The following is a 16,267-nucleotide window of genomic DNA, read 5'->3' as shown; positions in this document are numbered from 1 at the left end:
TAAGCCATTGGTTGCTGAAGAGTGTGTAGTGTAATTTCCACAAATTTGTGAATTTTCCAGTTTTACTTCTGTTCTTGGTTTCTAACTTTATCCTGTTGTGGCTGGAAAGGATATTTTGTGTGATATTTATCTTTCTAAATCTGTTGAGGCTTAATTTGTGGCTGAACATATGGTCTGTCCTGGAAAATGTCTTACATGCATCAGTGAAGAATATATACTCTGTGTTGGGTAGAGGGTTCTGTATATCTCTTTTGGGTCTAGTTAGTTTATGATGTTTAGTCCTTTATTTCTTATCTTCTATCTGGTTGCTTTATCCATTATTGTGAGTGGGATGTTGAAGCCTCTAACTATAATTGTACAACTCTTTATTTCTCCCTTTAGCTTGTTTATTTTTTTTTAAGATTTTTATTTATTTATTTGAGAGAGAGAGCACATGAGCAGGGGGGAGGGGCAGTGGGCGAGGGAGAGGGAGAAATAGACACCCCACTGAGCAGGGAGCCAGTCCCTGGGCTGGATCCCAGGACCTTGAGATCATGACCTGAGTCACTGAGTTGCCTCCTGCCCTCAGTTTTGTCAGTTTTTCCTTTATATGTTTTGGTGGTCTGTCAGTAGATGTGTAAATGTGCAGAACTATTGTATCTTCTGCTGTATTGAATCATTTATTAATATATAATATCCTCTCTAGTTTTTAATGAGACAAAATCATGAATGTTTTAAAAAGCAATAAATCTTTAAGTTAATATACTTTTTCCTCCATCTGAAAAGTTAAATATTTAAAATGGCTCCTCGGGGCGCCTGGGTGGCTCAGTTGGTTAAGCAACCGCCTTCGGCTCAGGTCACGGTCCCGGAGTCCCAGGATCGAGTCCCGCATCAGGCTCCCAGCTCCATGGGGAGTCTGCTTCTCCCTCTGACCTTCCCGCCTCTCATGCTCTCTCTCACGTCTCTCTTTCAAATAAATAAATAAAAATCTTAAAAAAAATAATAAAATAAAATAAAATAAAATAAAATAAAATAAAATGGCTCCTCATTGTAATTATATCACTTACAACTTTTATTTTTATATAAATTAACAAATAATTTATTCTTTATTGCAGATATGCCAAATTCTTTGGAGGAAGAATATTCAATGTCGAAGTTTTAGCTGATAAAACAATATATGCAGATAAAACAGGAAGGGAAACATTGTTTCTCCCCATTTAAAAACAAAAATTGATGTATTTGAAAGTTGGTGGATACAGCTATAAAGCATAAGCTCATTCTTACTATTCTTTTTTTTTTTTAAAGAGGTTTTATTTATGTATTTGACAGAGATCACAAGTAGGCAGAGAGGGTTGGGGAGAAGCAGGCTCCCCACTGAGCACAGAGAGGCAGATGTGGAGCTCGAGACTTAACCCACTGAGCCACCCAGGCACCCTCATTCTTACTATTCTAACATTTTGGTTTCTTATGAAATGGATATTCCTCCTGTAGAAATAATTGTAAGAAAAGTCTGATCCCCTGTTGAAATTTTTTCAGTTTTGCTTATGACCTACTGATGCTTTATACAGTACTCTCCTGGAATTTACTGAACTACAGTCTTGATGCTGTTTTTTGTATTAAGATAAGTCAGTTTTCAGTATTAATAATTCTGTGGTAACCTACATGGAGAATAGTTTCTGCTTAAATGAATTAGGAAATGGTAAATCTTTAATAATAAGGTTAAAGTATTTGAATTTTGGGAAGTGAGAATTAATTAAACATACTTGACAGAAGACCATGTTTTTCTTCAAAGCAGCTATTGTCTCCAAATCCAATAAAGGTGAAGATGCATGAATTCTTAATATAATATTCTGTGGAGATTCTCTTGCTTTAGAACTGTCATTTTTCTCTTCCTTAGTATTGGTTAGTTTTTTGTTACATATACATAATGCTTATTATAACATTCTTATAGGTTAGGAAATATACAACTTAATAAAAATTTAGAAAACAGGCCACTGAAGTTATCATTAATCAGAAATATTTCTGACCCCCAGTGTTGCCTGTACGTATGAGCCATAAGGTCACCCTGAAGAGTAGTCTTTATAAGCTCAATCAAGTTTATTAAAGTCAGAGGAAAATTAATATTCAGGCTTCTACTCTTATTTCTCACTTGATTTAACTTAGAAGTGCTTTAGGACCTTGGCCTACTTTTGTACTATTCATTTATTGGTAGTAATTATTAATTGATGAATTGGGATTTGATGTCAACTATTCTGTATTAACCAGTTTGTTTATCGTATCCTACTTTTCAGTTTGTGGATATTACATAGTTGCATCAAGATGCTTATTTTATTTTATAAAGCATTTTTTCTCTGGTGATGTATAAATATAAGGTCTGGTTAGTTTACTTCCCCATAGCCAGAACGAATCAGGGCCAAATCAAGGAACTCATCTAACCACATTCAGCATCCATGTTTAATTCATATTATTGATGGTGGCGTGTGGTATATATCTTTATGTATACTACATAGGAACTGTAAGTTTCCTCCCAAGACTTAATAGAACCATTTCATTTATAATGCATGTGTATATACTGTTTTATACATTTCACTGTGCTTTCATATTGTTTACATTTCCCTTATCCTCAGAACAACCCTGGGCGATAATCTTTAATAACATTATCTTTAAGTCAGTTGAGTTTCATCAAGATTGTTTTGCTTGGACAAAAATTCAGGTCTCTTGACTTTTTGTTAATCATCTACCTGGTTGCCTACAGAGAAAACAGTAAAACATCTCATGATAATACATGTCAAACTACTGTAATGCTAGTAGTTCTTTATTTGCACAGCATTGGCAATTTTCAGAGCACTTTTTATTATTTTTAGAAAGAAATTTAGCAGAGTTCTTATATTATTATGCATACTATAATTTTCCTTTATTAGATTCATATATTCATTAGATACAGAGTACTTCTATATGCTTTGTACTAGATTGCTTGCTAAAGTACAAAAATAGTCTCTGCATTCAAAGCAGGGGGATCAGGCCATCAGGGCACTGTTAAGAGCTTATGGACAATGTATTACAAACTAAATTTGCTGAGGGCACTGAAGAAACGCTTTTGATAGTGACTTGCGCTATCCTTCTTTCTGCCTTGAATGTAGAGATAATGCCTCTATCTACTGCAAGTGGCTTTGAAGCAACAAATCAGCACACTTAATGCAGCAAAAAGAGAGGGACTTGGTCTTTGATGACCTTCTTGAGCCTCTGTGATGACCCTAGACTGGGAACTCTGGACTTCTTATGTGGAGAAAAAAAGTTAATGCCATATTTGTTTAAGTTACACCTAAGTCCAATTTTCAATTACTTATAGTCAAATATTTTCTCTCTGTCTTTGTTCTTGACTTTTCAAAACTTTGTTTTAATGGAAATTGAGCATACTCACTAAAATAGACTGTAGTTGAATCTGCATTACCCAGCTGCAGGAGCAATCAGTATTTGGCCAACCTTGTACATTCTTGTACATCCTTAATAATTAGAACTCAAGGAATTTTAGAATAGGAGTATATGAAAATATTATGGAAGTATAGGGAATATAGTGACTAACATGGCCTGAAGTAGAGGTAAAGGCCCATCAGAAAAGTCCATATAAAGCAGGTGACATAAGAGGCTTTGAGGGCAAATAAATAATGGAAGAAAGAGCATTGCTAGTGGAATTTCTGACATGTATAAAGGGTCTTTAAAGGGCAGGATATATTCAAAGAATGGGAAATAGATTACTGTGGCTATAGAGTTTAGCAGAGGTGAGTGACAGTAGATAAATAAAGAAGGACGATTTGGTGTCATCATAATGAAGCATTATATACCATTAACCAAGAAATTTGGAGCTCATCACATAGGTATCAGGAAGTGAAAGTATAATTAGGTCTTGGAAAACTAACAGTGACAGTAATATAGCCTGTGATTTTGGAGTAGAGAATGGAGAAAGAAGATGGTAAAACTGTGCTAGTGGTCCAAGAGATAGAAAAGCATTTAATGATGACTGCAGTGGGCTTGGTCAGGGGGAGAGAGAAACTTTAAGAGATATTTCAGAGGTTGAATCATTATGGGTAAGATGTCGAGGAAGGAGTCAGAGTCATAGTGACTTGAGTAGTGATGTAGCAGAAGACAGGTTCGGGGTAAGTACAGAAATGAGCCTGGTGTGTTAAGTTTGAAGTGCGCATAGTACATTCAGGTAGAGGTATCCAGTTTGCCAAGTGGAAATACAGAAATGGACCTCAGGAGAGTCTCATACTAGAGTCCCACAACTTATCTTTCCTCTCAGATGTGTCATATGCATATACACACACAAACATACATTCAAATACACACATATACACAGGATATATATACACATAGTTGATCCTCATTCTTCATTGCTTTCATTTCTGCAAATTCCCTTACTTGCTACAATTTATTTGCAACCCCCAAATCAATAATTTTGGTGCTTCCACGATCATTTGTAGATGTACTCAGAGTGGTGAAAAAATGAGTTGCCTGGGGTACCTGGCTGATTCAGTAGGTATAGCATGTGACTCTTGATCTTGGGGTTGTGAGTTCAAGCCCCACATTGGATGTAAGGATTAATTTAAAAAAAAAATGAGTTATCTTGGGCGCCTGGGTGGCTCAGTGGGTTAAAGCCTCTGCCTTCAGCTCAGGTCATGATCCCAGGATCCTGGGATTGAGCCCTACATTGGGCTCTCTGCTCGGCAGGGAGCCTGCCTCCCCTTCTCTCTCTGCCTGCCTCTCTGCCTAATGTGATTTCTGTCTGTCAAATAAATAAATAAAATCTTAAAAAAAATAAAAAAATTAAAAAAATTTAAAAATGAGTTGCCTGATTTGCACATTCTCAGCTGAGTTTGAACAAGGTGACATTTGCTTTCTTATTTTAACTCTCATTCTGTAAATTAATGTCCTTTTCTCCATTTCCTTAGTGCCAAATTTTTCATATTTTTGCGCCTTTTTGGGCTGTTTAACGTGTTCTCCAAAGTGCAAAAGAGCTGTGTAGTGTTCCTAAATACAACATAGTTCTGATATGCCTTATGGCAACATGTGTGTTAGATAAACGTTCAGTCGTGAATAACACTATTGAGTTAGATTTTAATGAGTGAACAGTATTTATTAAATAACATGTTTTTAAGTGAAATACACATAAAACAAAATTTATGTATTGATCATTTGATGAAAATGTTATAATCGGAGGCTCACCCTGTATTTCTCATTTCCTAGAAACAGTTGAAGTACAGTATTCACTGATGCAGTGTTGATGATGAAAACTTTATAGAACATACCTACCACAATAGTAAGAATTGACTGTGTATGAACATAAAATTTGCTATTCTTTTATGAACAATTCTTACATTTGTACAGTGCAGACTTTGGCCTCAATTTATGGTTAAGATTATCATGACAAGAAATATATAACTCTCTCTTCTTGTTGAAAGATAAATATATATCAGACAAAAACAGTTTGCTGTTTTAGATCAGATAGATGATTCTGTATTGCTTCCTAAGTCAGCAGGTTTTTCATAAAATGGAATTTTGAAGACATTCAGATGACATTGGCTGACAGCATCTAAATGACCATCTATAGCACACTTGAGCATAACGTGGTTGTCAACATCATATTCTTGGGCTGCCAGTTTCTTTTATAGCTTGGTGTTACTCTCTTTAGCAAGCTTGTAATATTTTCAGTCCCTCTTCTCTTAGAGAAATTTATTTTACAATGGTGTTTATGTGTGAGGGGGTTTCATAATCGAACACTAGTGTTTGTGCGTTCACATCTGTCAATTTGCTTGAAGACAACAGCTCAAAAGAATTTTTCCACCTTTCATTCACGAATGTTGGTTCATATCAGTAGGGATATTTTAACATGACAGGTATTATGTGAGAGTGGGAATTATCCATATCTTCTGACATAACATCAGTGTTATGTTGAAAATTAACATTCAGCATTGTATCTCACTTTTTATTGTCTGCAAACCTGAAAGCAGGGAATTGGCATTTACAGAGTCAAGGACAAGAACACATACAACTCCATGTAAATAACTTTTATGCTCCAAAGTGCTTCTGTGCTTTGTCAACATATATCTGTTTTCTAATCACCTTTCTTTTTGATATAGAAGATATGCCCTGGGTTGTTATTATCTTATACAGCTATATAGTTAAATATATAAAATAAAAATGGTACAGAATTCCATTTAGAGATGCTTCAGTTTGGGGTGGCTGATTTACTTGTGCTTCTTAAGCTTCTAACTTGATTTCCTTTTGACTAATTGTGTGGTCTTCTAACTAATGTATTAGAGTGAATGTTCTCTGTCTTTACTGCAAGCAGTAGATTTTGTCATTAAGTGTAATTCAGAGATGACAAAATTTTTTTCCTCTTTTTATTCTTGGTAGATGACTTTAATCTTCACTCTACATATGGGAATATCTCATAGATCTCTTCTTTGTCTGCATTATGACTAGTGTATTTGAGTTTCAGGATTGATATTCTTTAATTATTCTGCATTCAGAGAACAAAATATTTATAGTTTAATTCCTGTTGACTTGAATATTAAGCTTCCTGTATTTTTAGTTTCTTCTTCTCACTTGGAATAATCTAATGTTCTAATAATAAAGGTTAATATTTAGTAAGGTTGACTAGCCCTTGACCTACCTGAAAGAGTCTATGTTAACTTACTCCAATTCAGCAAACTGTCATGCAACATAAAGATATATGATAATTTCAGGATTTTATGTAAAGTTCTTCAGTACATGTGAATTAAGTAGGAGTACTTTCTTAAACCTATAGATTGCAAGGGATTAACTAAAAGATGAAGATATCTTTCTAAACTAATATCCCTCTAATGGAAGAGTAAGGTAATAACTGTAAATGGTAAGTATACCATATAGTTTCAGAGAAAATTATTTGAAAAATCTGGTGATTCATTGGTGGTGGTTCCTAAACCTCTTTATAAGGATGGCAATATTTATGAGTTTATTTTTGCTGTTGACTGTCCCTCCAGCCTTACTATACACATTTCTCCTCTAAATGTGTTCATGTCCATCTCTCTTTCACTCAAATGCTTTTGTTTCCCCTCTTCCACCAATCTGTGAATAAATACTCCTTAAATCTTCAGATCAAAATTTTTTTTTTCTCCAGAGAAACACTACAATCCAACTAGTTTCTCTTCTCACTGGCTTTATTTTTATGAATTAATTGCTGCTGTATCATTACTTCGCTTAATCTTAATTTTTGTTCAGTGTAACAAATGTCTCCTGTGTGCTTGTTGTAATGATGTGTGAGCTTGGTGGGGTAGGGAAGTATGCTCCAGGCAGGCTTCCCAGAGGAAGTGATCCTGGAAATGAACCTTGAAGAGCAAGTAGGAATTTCCTATTCGTGCAAAGGGTAAGGATATATTGTCTAAGAGAACAGCGTGAGAACACATGGGATTCAGTATGGCTGTGGTGTGATAAAGGGGGGAGATATGAAATGAAGCTGAGGAGATAGGCATGAGCCAGGTCATTGAGTACTTTAAATGTCGTCCTGTCCATTTTTTCTGTGGGTGAGCTTTGGAGAGTAGCCATGGAAGGGTCTGACATATTATGGTGTGTGCTGTGACAAGATTTTCATTTTAGAGTGATCATTATAAATGATTCTGGGGTAGGATAAGAGTGGGCCAGTTGGATAACTGAATTGGCCATATTGAGAGATAATGACCTGGATTTGAGTACTATTGATAGGGATGGAATTGAGAGAGTAGACTTGGAACATGTTTAGAGTAGAAATCAATGAGGTTTTAAGATGATTGGTGAACTGTGATTACTGCTAGACTTTTGGCGTGTCTAAGTGGCTGCTGCATTGTTAACCAGAGCAGGGAACTGAAAGAGCGGATGGATTTTAGGAAGAGATGAAAAGCTCACTTTTGAACATGTTGAGTTTTTACCTATGGTATATTCAGGTGGGAATATCTAAAAACAACAGGATGTTGGAGTCTGAGGCTCATGTGAAAGGTCAGAATTAGGGGTTATCATGTGAGGGGTCCTCCTAGTCCAGGTGGGAATCCAGAGTATGTATGCCAAAACGCTGAACCCTAAGAGGAAAAGGAAAAGAGAAACCCAAGACAGAAATGAAGAGAAGACTCTGTCTTTACCTAATTCCTCTTGAAAGGACAATTTTATCTTTTCTACATCCTCAATCAATACCTTAAATAGTATATTATGTAAAAGATACTCAGTAAATATTTGCCACTTATTCTGTTCAACTAGAAAACATCTCATTTACTTAGAGACTTGTTTCATATTTTATCCAATTCCATGACTTGATAAGAAAAATTTTTAAGTATTAATTTTAAGAAATTTTAATTCCAATATAGTTAACATACAGTGTTATGTTCGTTTCAGGTATACATTACAGTGATTCAGTTCTCTTCATTACTCAGTGCTTATCATGATAACTGTACTCTTAATTCCCCTTACCTATTTCACCCATCCCTCCCCCCCCACCTCCCCTCTGGTAGCCACCAGTTTGTTCTCTATCTAGTTAACAGTCTGTTTTTTGGTTTGTCTCTTTTTCTCTTTGCTCATTTGTTTTGTTTCTTAAATTCCACATATGAGTGAAATCACATGGTATTTATCATTTTGCTTAGGATTATGCTCTAGATCCATCCATTTTGTTGCAGATAAGAATTTTTTGTTTTTTTTTTTTTTTTCTTGTTTTGTTTTGTTTTTACTTGACAGAGATCACAAGTAGGCAGAGGGGCAGGCGGGGGAGGGGGAAACAGATTTCCCGCTGAGCAGAGAGCCTAATGTGGGGCTTGGTGGGACTTGATCCCAGGACCCTGGGATCATGACCTGAGCAGAAGGCAGAGGCTTTAACCCACTGAGCCACCCAGGCGCCCCTAGAAATATTTTTAATTCATATAATTTCATAAGCACCTACTGTGTACTAAGCATTGGGTTAAATACTTTACACATGTTATCTGATTTTATCTCTAAAATAACCCTTCATAAGTGGGTTTTATTATTTCCATTTTTGTATTTGAAGAACCTGAAGTTAAGAAAGATTAAGTGAATTAATCAACTTTTTCACACATCTATGAAAAACTCCAGAATTCATTATCTTAACCACCACTGATGTTTGGAACAAAAGACCATTTGCCAGTCTTCTGTTTGGGTTCCACTGTGAGAATTATTCTAAACCAAAGGCTCTGATTTATCCTAAATTTTATATGGTCAGTCTTATGTAGATTAGCATAGTAGTTGGACACCTTTGTTCCTGAGTACAGTAAGCCTTTACTTAATTCTTTTTAACTTTCTGGGCCACTACTACTTTATTTTTCTATTAGCAGTTTGCACTAGATGAGTGCTAAATTGCTTATGGTTCTAAAATCCTATAAATCCACGATTTGAATATCTCAAAAACTATTCCTCAGAGTCTACTACCAGGTTTTAGAGATTCACAGACTAGAGGTTTAATGTCTCAATTAAAATTATATGCAAAATATGATTCATGTATATGCATTTTGGGGGAAATGCAATTCACAGTTTTCATCAGATTCTCATAGTTTTGTGTCTCACCACTCTCCCTTCACCCAGAAGATTAAGAACTTAGTTTTAGAAATATTTTTGCATAATATAATGAACTACAGTGCTTCATGAAATCCTGTCCTGAGTAGTTATTTTTAACAAGGTATTGTTATTCATTAGTGATTTTCTGAGGTAAGTTTACTTTTTTGGCTACTTAAACCCATAGTGTTTCCTAAAGTAAAACACCTCTTAGAGGACTTGTTTTCAAGTAGCATGAGTAACAGTTTGTCTCTGCTTAATGGTAAACTAAAGAATGGTTAATTAAAGAATGCTCAGTTTTAAAGTATGATTCAAATAACCTTCACTAATATTTATTTCCTACTTTGCATCTTCTTGTAGGAAAAGAGTATTTGAGGGCCATTTGTAAGGAAAGAAGAGGAAGCAATGACATAATGCCTACAGTTGGAGCCAGTTAAACTGGGTTTGTACTTCCTTTTTTCATAATGTCACACATTTATTCTAGTCTTGAATCCCTTTTTTCAACCTCTTGCCTTATTCCAGCATCAAATCTTATAATTTTGAAACTTACCCTACTATGGAAGAGACAAAGATGAATAAGAGATGCCCTTTTCAAAGTATTTGCAATGTCTCTGTGAATAAGAAAGACAGAATGATAAAAAACTAGATAATCGTCTATTTTCAGATAAGTACCTTTGGGAAGTTTGGTAAATTGCTCAAGGTCAAAAGCTCTTCAAACTCTCTCATTCCAAACCTCATTTGCCTTCTATTAGGTCACAATGCCCCTCATTTTATTTAGGTTTAGTTATTGTACAGTTGCCAATAACTGATTTGAGAACCAAGAAAGACCTCATAAATTTAATTTTGGGAATCTTTTTTGTTTTTTAAAAGATTTTATTTATTTATTTGACAGAGAGAAACACAGTGAGAAGAGGGAACACAGGCAGGGGGAGGAAGTGAGAGAGGGAGAAGCAGGCTTTCCACCCAGCAGGGAGCCCAATGTAGGGCTGGATCCCAGGAACCCAGGGTCCTGACCTGAGCTAAAGGCAGATGCTTAATGACTGAGCCAGCCAGGTGCCCCCAGGAATCTTTCTGATGAAGAAAAAGGAGAGAAAATTCCCTTGAAGTTTAGGAGATCAGAGAAGGGAAGTGTATGTGCCGAACACTGCTCTAGGGCCTTCACATGAATTAGCTCATTTAATTCACAATAACTAGGTGAACTCCTTGGTATTATCCTTGTTTTAAAAATGAGGAGGGGCACCTGGCTAGCTCGGTTGGAGGAACACCTGTCTCTTGATATTGGGATTTTGAGTTCGAGCTCCAAAACAAAACAAAACAAAAAAAACTTGGGGCACCTGGGTGGCTCAGTGGGTTGGGCCTCTGCCTTTAGCTCAGGTCATGATCTCAGGTCCTGGGATCAAGCCCTGCTTCAGGCTCTCTGCTTGGCGGGGAGCCTGCTTCCCCTCCCCCCACCCTCTGCCTGCTGCTCTGCCTACTTGTGAGCTCTCTCTCTCTCTCTGTCAAATTGTTGCGAGCAAAACCCCTGCGTCCCGCCAGGAGGTCACAACGTGTAAAGAAGAGATAGAGAGGTGGATATGATGTAACTCACTTGATCTTTATTGGGACGAGGTCCGCACCACTATCGTGGCCCGGTCACGGTCCGCTGACGTTACAGAGAAGGAGACGTCGCCTCACAATCTAGACAGGTCACCGCAGAAGTTGAGACTGAGAACCAGCGAGTGGTCGGCAACGAAACTGTCCGGGCGTCGGTAACACCCGGGATGATGTTCTCCCGACAAGGAACTCGCTTCACCTCAGTCCAACCCGATGCCTCTTTATATACTGTGCTAAGTCTCCTTCATAAACATATTACATCACTTATTTTTCTTATGCTTACACACCAAAAACATACACACGTCGTAAACATGTTTTGGTTTACGATATTTCGCACAAGTTAAAATATTTACAACTTGTTACTCCGCGCTAATCTTATCACTACACGCATATTGTGTAGGCTTATTTGCTATGTGGTTAGTTTGTATTTTGTTTCTGTTTTTCATTTAGTAGGGGTTTGCACTTACTACATTTTATTTATTTATTTATTTATTCATTTATTTATTACACTTTATTTATTAAAGGTTCGTACTCACTACACAAATAAAATCTTAAAAAAAGAACTTGAAAAAAATAAAGATGAGGGGACTGAGACTCAGAGAAATAAATAAATTGCTCAAGATCACATAGCTAGTAACAAAGCTAAGCTAACAAAATCAGAATTAAAAGTCTTAAATTAGGAAAGATTAGATAGTGTTTATTTCATGCCCATTGGCTTAAATATCACACAAGCCAAATGAATAGCTGGACAGTTTGGTTTGACCCCCTCGCTGTTAGTATCATCTGTAAACATTTTCAATTGGACTATTCGCAGTTAGGTCATTTTCACCAAACTAATATTTATATCTTTTTACTTTATTACTGTTATTATTTTATTTATTTCACTATTTTTAAAGTTTACATCTTTTTAATGAGTTTTTCATTATAACCAGTTTGAAAAGGTAATTGTTTAAGCCATGGTAAAGAGGGATTTTCAAGCTCCCAGAATAGTGAATAGTATCACATGCCAGAAGGGACTTTGCACAGAGTCAGGTCTCAGTCCGGCCTGCCCCAACTTTCCTTCTGACTTCTCTGGTCTGCAGACTCCTTAGCCTGCCTTTGGACTTCTTTTGTGAGATGAGAAGGTTGAGCTGATTGTTCCTTACCTCTCTTACGGCTATGTAAAGTTACTGTCTCAGTAAGAGGAGTTTCATGTGCTTCAAATGTAAATATCAAAGAATTTTTAGAGATGGAAGCAAAGTCTTTAGAGATCAGCTAAGGGAATCCTCCCATATGACAGATGAAGAAACAGAGACCCTCACCTTTGTGTGACACTTCGAACATTCAGAGCTCTTTCACGTACATTAACCTCATACGAGCCTCACCGCAGTCTTCTGGATTAAATATTATCATTTTTATAGAAATGAATTTGTGCAAGGTCTCGTAGCTGGGCCTAAAGTTTAAGAGGTTTGCTTGCTTAGTGGGATTAATTATATCCTGTGATGGAGTCCTGTTGTATGAGAAAGTGAGAATTCAGTGATTGATGAAGCAAGTCCAAGCAGGAACAGCAGACATTTCCCAGTACGAAAGTGGAATGATCTCAGCAGTATAAATAGCAAAAACAGAGAGGGAAGGAGGTGGCAAAAACTGAGGTCTGTGAGCTGATTTAAACTTTGTTTTCATTTATTCCTGGATTAGGAGTAAGCAGAACTGACTTTTAGTGGTGTCGTGTTTATCAATAGTGTAATATTTAAGTTGCTTTATCCTTAACAAAATAATTCAAACAGAAACTGTACTTTGTAATAAAGTATTAAAAAATTGTAGGTGAGCTAGGGGAACTTTAAACAGTTCATTTAGAAGGGGATCCTGAAAAAATAAATGAATAAGTAAGTGTAGGAAGCTAAGGTTCACACACAATTATTTATTTCATTGCATTTAGTGATACGAGGTGTTTTTGGTGTTTTATCCCCCGTTTCTGCTCTGAGGTAGGGACATGTCCCTTGGAAATGTTACCTCTTTCTGTGCCAGTGACCTGGGTGCTAAACAACAAATTGCTTTACCTTGGTTCTTTCCTTCTTTCCATTTATTTATTTATTCATTCATCCATCCATCCATCCATCCATTTATTTATTTATTTATTTATTTATTGATATTTCTAAAAAGGTTTTATTTATTTATTTGACAGAGACATAGTGAGAGAGGGAACACAAGCAGGGGGAGTGGGAGAAGGAGAAGCAAGCTTGCGGCCGAGCAGAGAGCCCACTGCGGGGCTCAATCCCAGGACCCTGGGATCATGACCTGAGCTGAAGGCAGCCCCTCATTTATTTGTTTTTCTAAGTTTTTATTTAAATTTCAGTTAGTTAACACACAGTGTAATATTAGTTTCAGGTCTATAATATAGTGATATACCACTTCCATACAACACCCAGCGGTCATCGTAACAAGTGCCCTCCTTAATCCCCATCCCATATTTAACTGCCCCCACCACCCACCTCTCCTCTGGTAACCATCAGTTTATTCTCTGTAATTAAGAGTCTGTTTCATGGTTTGCCTCTTTTCTTTTTTTTCCCCCTTAGCTTGTTTGTTTTGTTTTTCAAATTCCACATGTGAATGAAATCATACGATGTTTGTTTTTTTCTGACTGACTTATTTCACTCAGCATAATACTAGTCTGTCTCCATCCATGTTGTTGCAAATGGTAAGATTTCATTCCTTTTTAGGACTGAGTAATATTCCCGTGTGTATGTGTGTGTGTGTGTGTGTACACCACATTTTCTTTATCCATTCATCAGTCAGTGGACACTTGGGCTATTTTCTTAATTGGCTATTGTAGATAATGCTGCCTACTTTGGTAACTTTCTGTAAACAATCTATTTTTTTTTAATTGGAAAGAAAATTGTTTTAAACTTGTATATGGATGTTAGCAGTTTTTCTTTTACAGTTTTGGTCTCCAAATTGTCTTTCCTTTAAAATGAGCTGATTTTTTTGGGGGGATTGCATGGTATGATGTTGCTTTCACTGTGGATATTACAATTTTATCATTAAGAAAATTTCTATTTTTCATTGTGTACTAAAGTTTTTTAAAATTATAAATGATATTCTGTAGAAGTAATGGAGCAGTTCTAATCAAAAAGGAAAGCAATGAAGGTGGAGTAAATGTAGAAAAAAAATTTGAAAGCAACATTATAAGATTTGATGTAAATTAGAGAGGAAGAATGTTCTTGAAATCTTTTTTCCTTGAGAGTCCTTTTAAAGATTCTCTTGCCCATCTGCTGATGGTCTTACCAAGCTCTACCTCATAGCCCACTCCCATTCTCACCCCATTGCAGATCCATGGAATTCAGAGAAATGGCATTTGAGGACAAATTGAATAGACTGGTCTTTAATTCTTAATTTTATGTCTGATCTCAAAACTTGTGCAAGGGTTTTTTTCTTTTCTTTTCTTTTCTTTTTTTGCAAGGGTTTTTTAAAACTGCCACTTTAAGGTTTGTTATTTAAAAAAAAAAAAAGATTTTACTTATTTGACAGAAGAGAGAGTGAGAGCAGGAGCGGGGGCCTGAGGGAGATGGGTAAAAGGAGAGAGACAAGCAGACTCCCTACTGAGCGGGGAGGCCAATGTGGGGCTCAATCCCAGGACCCTGAGATCTTGACGTGAGCTGAAGGCAGATGCTGAACTGATCCACTTTAAAGTTCTTTAAAGGAAAAACCAAAAAGGCCACTTCATAGTACTTGATACTTAATTTTTGTTTTGCCATAGCTTAGGAGCTGGTCTCCTAGAAACTTCCAAAATCTGATATAAACACTTTCATTAAACTGTGCCTTTTATAATATGACTGTCATGCTTGCCCAGAGTATAGTGAGTTTTAAGGACTACAGTTAGCTTCTTGTTGGCCAGCTGTGATTCAGGGGTCATGGTAAAGTTCTGATATTTAGCTGAAGGCTTAAAATTTTTAAAGGTGACTGGGCTTTTTCCTGTGATTTGTGTTTCCCTTGTTGGGCATTACTGCTAAGGAGCCAGGCTTCCAGACTGGTGTCTCATTCACATTAAAACATTCCCTCTGTATGTGTATGGTCCATGTGATTCAAAAGGAATGGTTTTAATAGATTAAGCCTTTGATTTTTAAGCTAATTATTTCTATAAAGAAATAGTTGGAACACTTTGTATTTTTCTGTCTTATTGACAAATCTGGTAGCACTAAATAAAGTGGTTTGCCAGGAGATTTATTCAACATTAATACAGATTTGCTTTATTCTATGGAATTTGGTTTCTGTGCCAGGGTGCTTTCTAATATGAGATCAGTTCTTACGAGACATATGGAATTATGGGAAATTTCAGATACTTTTTGATGTCATGTTCAGTAAATTTCAGGGTGATGGCGAGGGAAATACAAAGATGTTGATTTGTGTGTGTTTGTATGTGAGTGTGATCTGACACCAAGGAAATATAAGAAACTGATTTGCTGCTTTCTTCTTAGAGCTTAATATGGCAGTAGAGTTATAAGATAATACTTGTTTTTCTTTTTCTAAATGTATTTCTATTTAACAAACATAGGTCAGGACTTCATTTTATATCTTGGTGTATATTTTAAAGAGTTAAATGAGTTGATTCATATTTTTAAAAACCAGAAATATAGGTGATAAAGTGGAGTTACCGAATCTGCTGGCATATATTTGTAATATCAGTGCATTTGTCGTTGCCTGGGTATTTGAATTTACTCAGAAAAAAACACTATCACACAAGTAGAGTTAATCGAGTATTTGTTGGCATATATATGTGCCACCTCCATTTATTTTTATTTCTCAAATTGAGAAGGTTGGATGATTCTCATAAGTATTCAAAAATTATTCTGCTGGGTAAAATTGAGAGTATTGTTAATGATGTACTTTATGTTGGCTAGTTGAACATAATTTAAAAAGTTGATAATCATTTGCCCTCTGGTCTTTTTTTAGGAGAACCTATCTCCAAGCACAATTTAAACCAAAGACCATTAATTACAATCAGATTTTCTATGAACACTGATTTTTTTTGTTTTGTTTTGTTTTTTGTTTTTTGTTTTTTTGGGTTTTTTTTAAAAGAATTTTATTTATTTATTTGACAGAGATCACAAGTAGGCAGAGAGGCAGGCAGAGAGAGAGGAAGGGAAGCAGGCCC

General features: G+C 36.1%; 1 protein-coding gene across 4 annotated transcripts in view; it reads left to right on the top strand.

Moving 5' to 3' along the window:
* The window catches only part of PEAK1 (pseudopodium enriched atypical kinase 1), a 306,975-nt gene that overhangs the window by 118,292 nt on the left and 172,416 nt on the right, over positions 1–16,267 (top strand). For all 4 annotated transcript variants that reach the window (XM_032342363.1, XM_032342360.1, XM_032342362.1 and 1 more), the window contains one exon: positions 9,904–9,985. The gene's annotated coding sequence lies outside the window, so the exon portion shown is untranslated. The remainder of the gene's footprint in view (positions 1–9,903; positions 9,986–16,267) is intronic.

Source organism: Mustela erminea, chromosome 5, assembly GCF_009829155.1.
Source record: "Mustela erminea isolate mMusErm1 chromosome 5, mMusErm1.Pri, whole genome shotgun sequence".
Classification (NCBI taxonomy): domain Eukaryota; kingdom Metazoa; phylum Chordata; class Mammalia; order Carnivora; family Mustelidae; genus Mustela; species Mustela erminea.
Note: the sequence above shows the minus strand (reverse complement) of the source record. Positions and strands in the feature narration are given on the sequence as shown.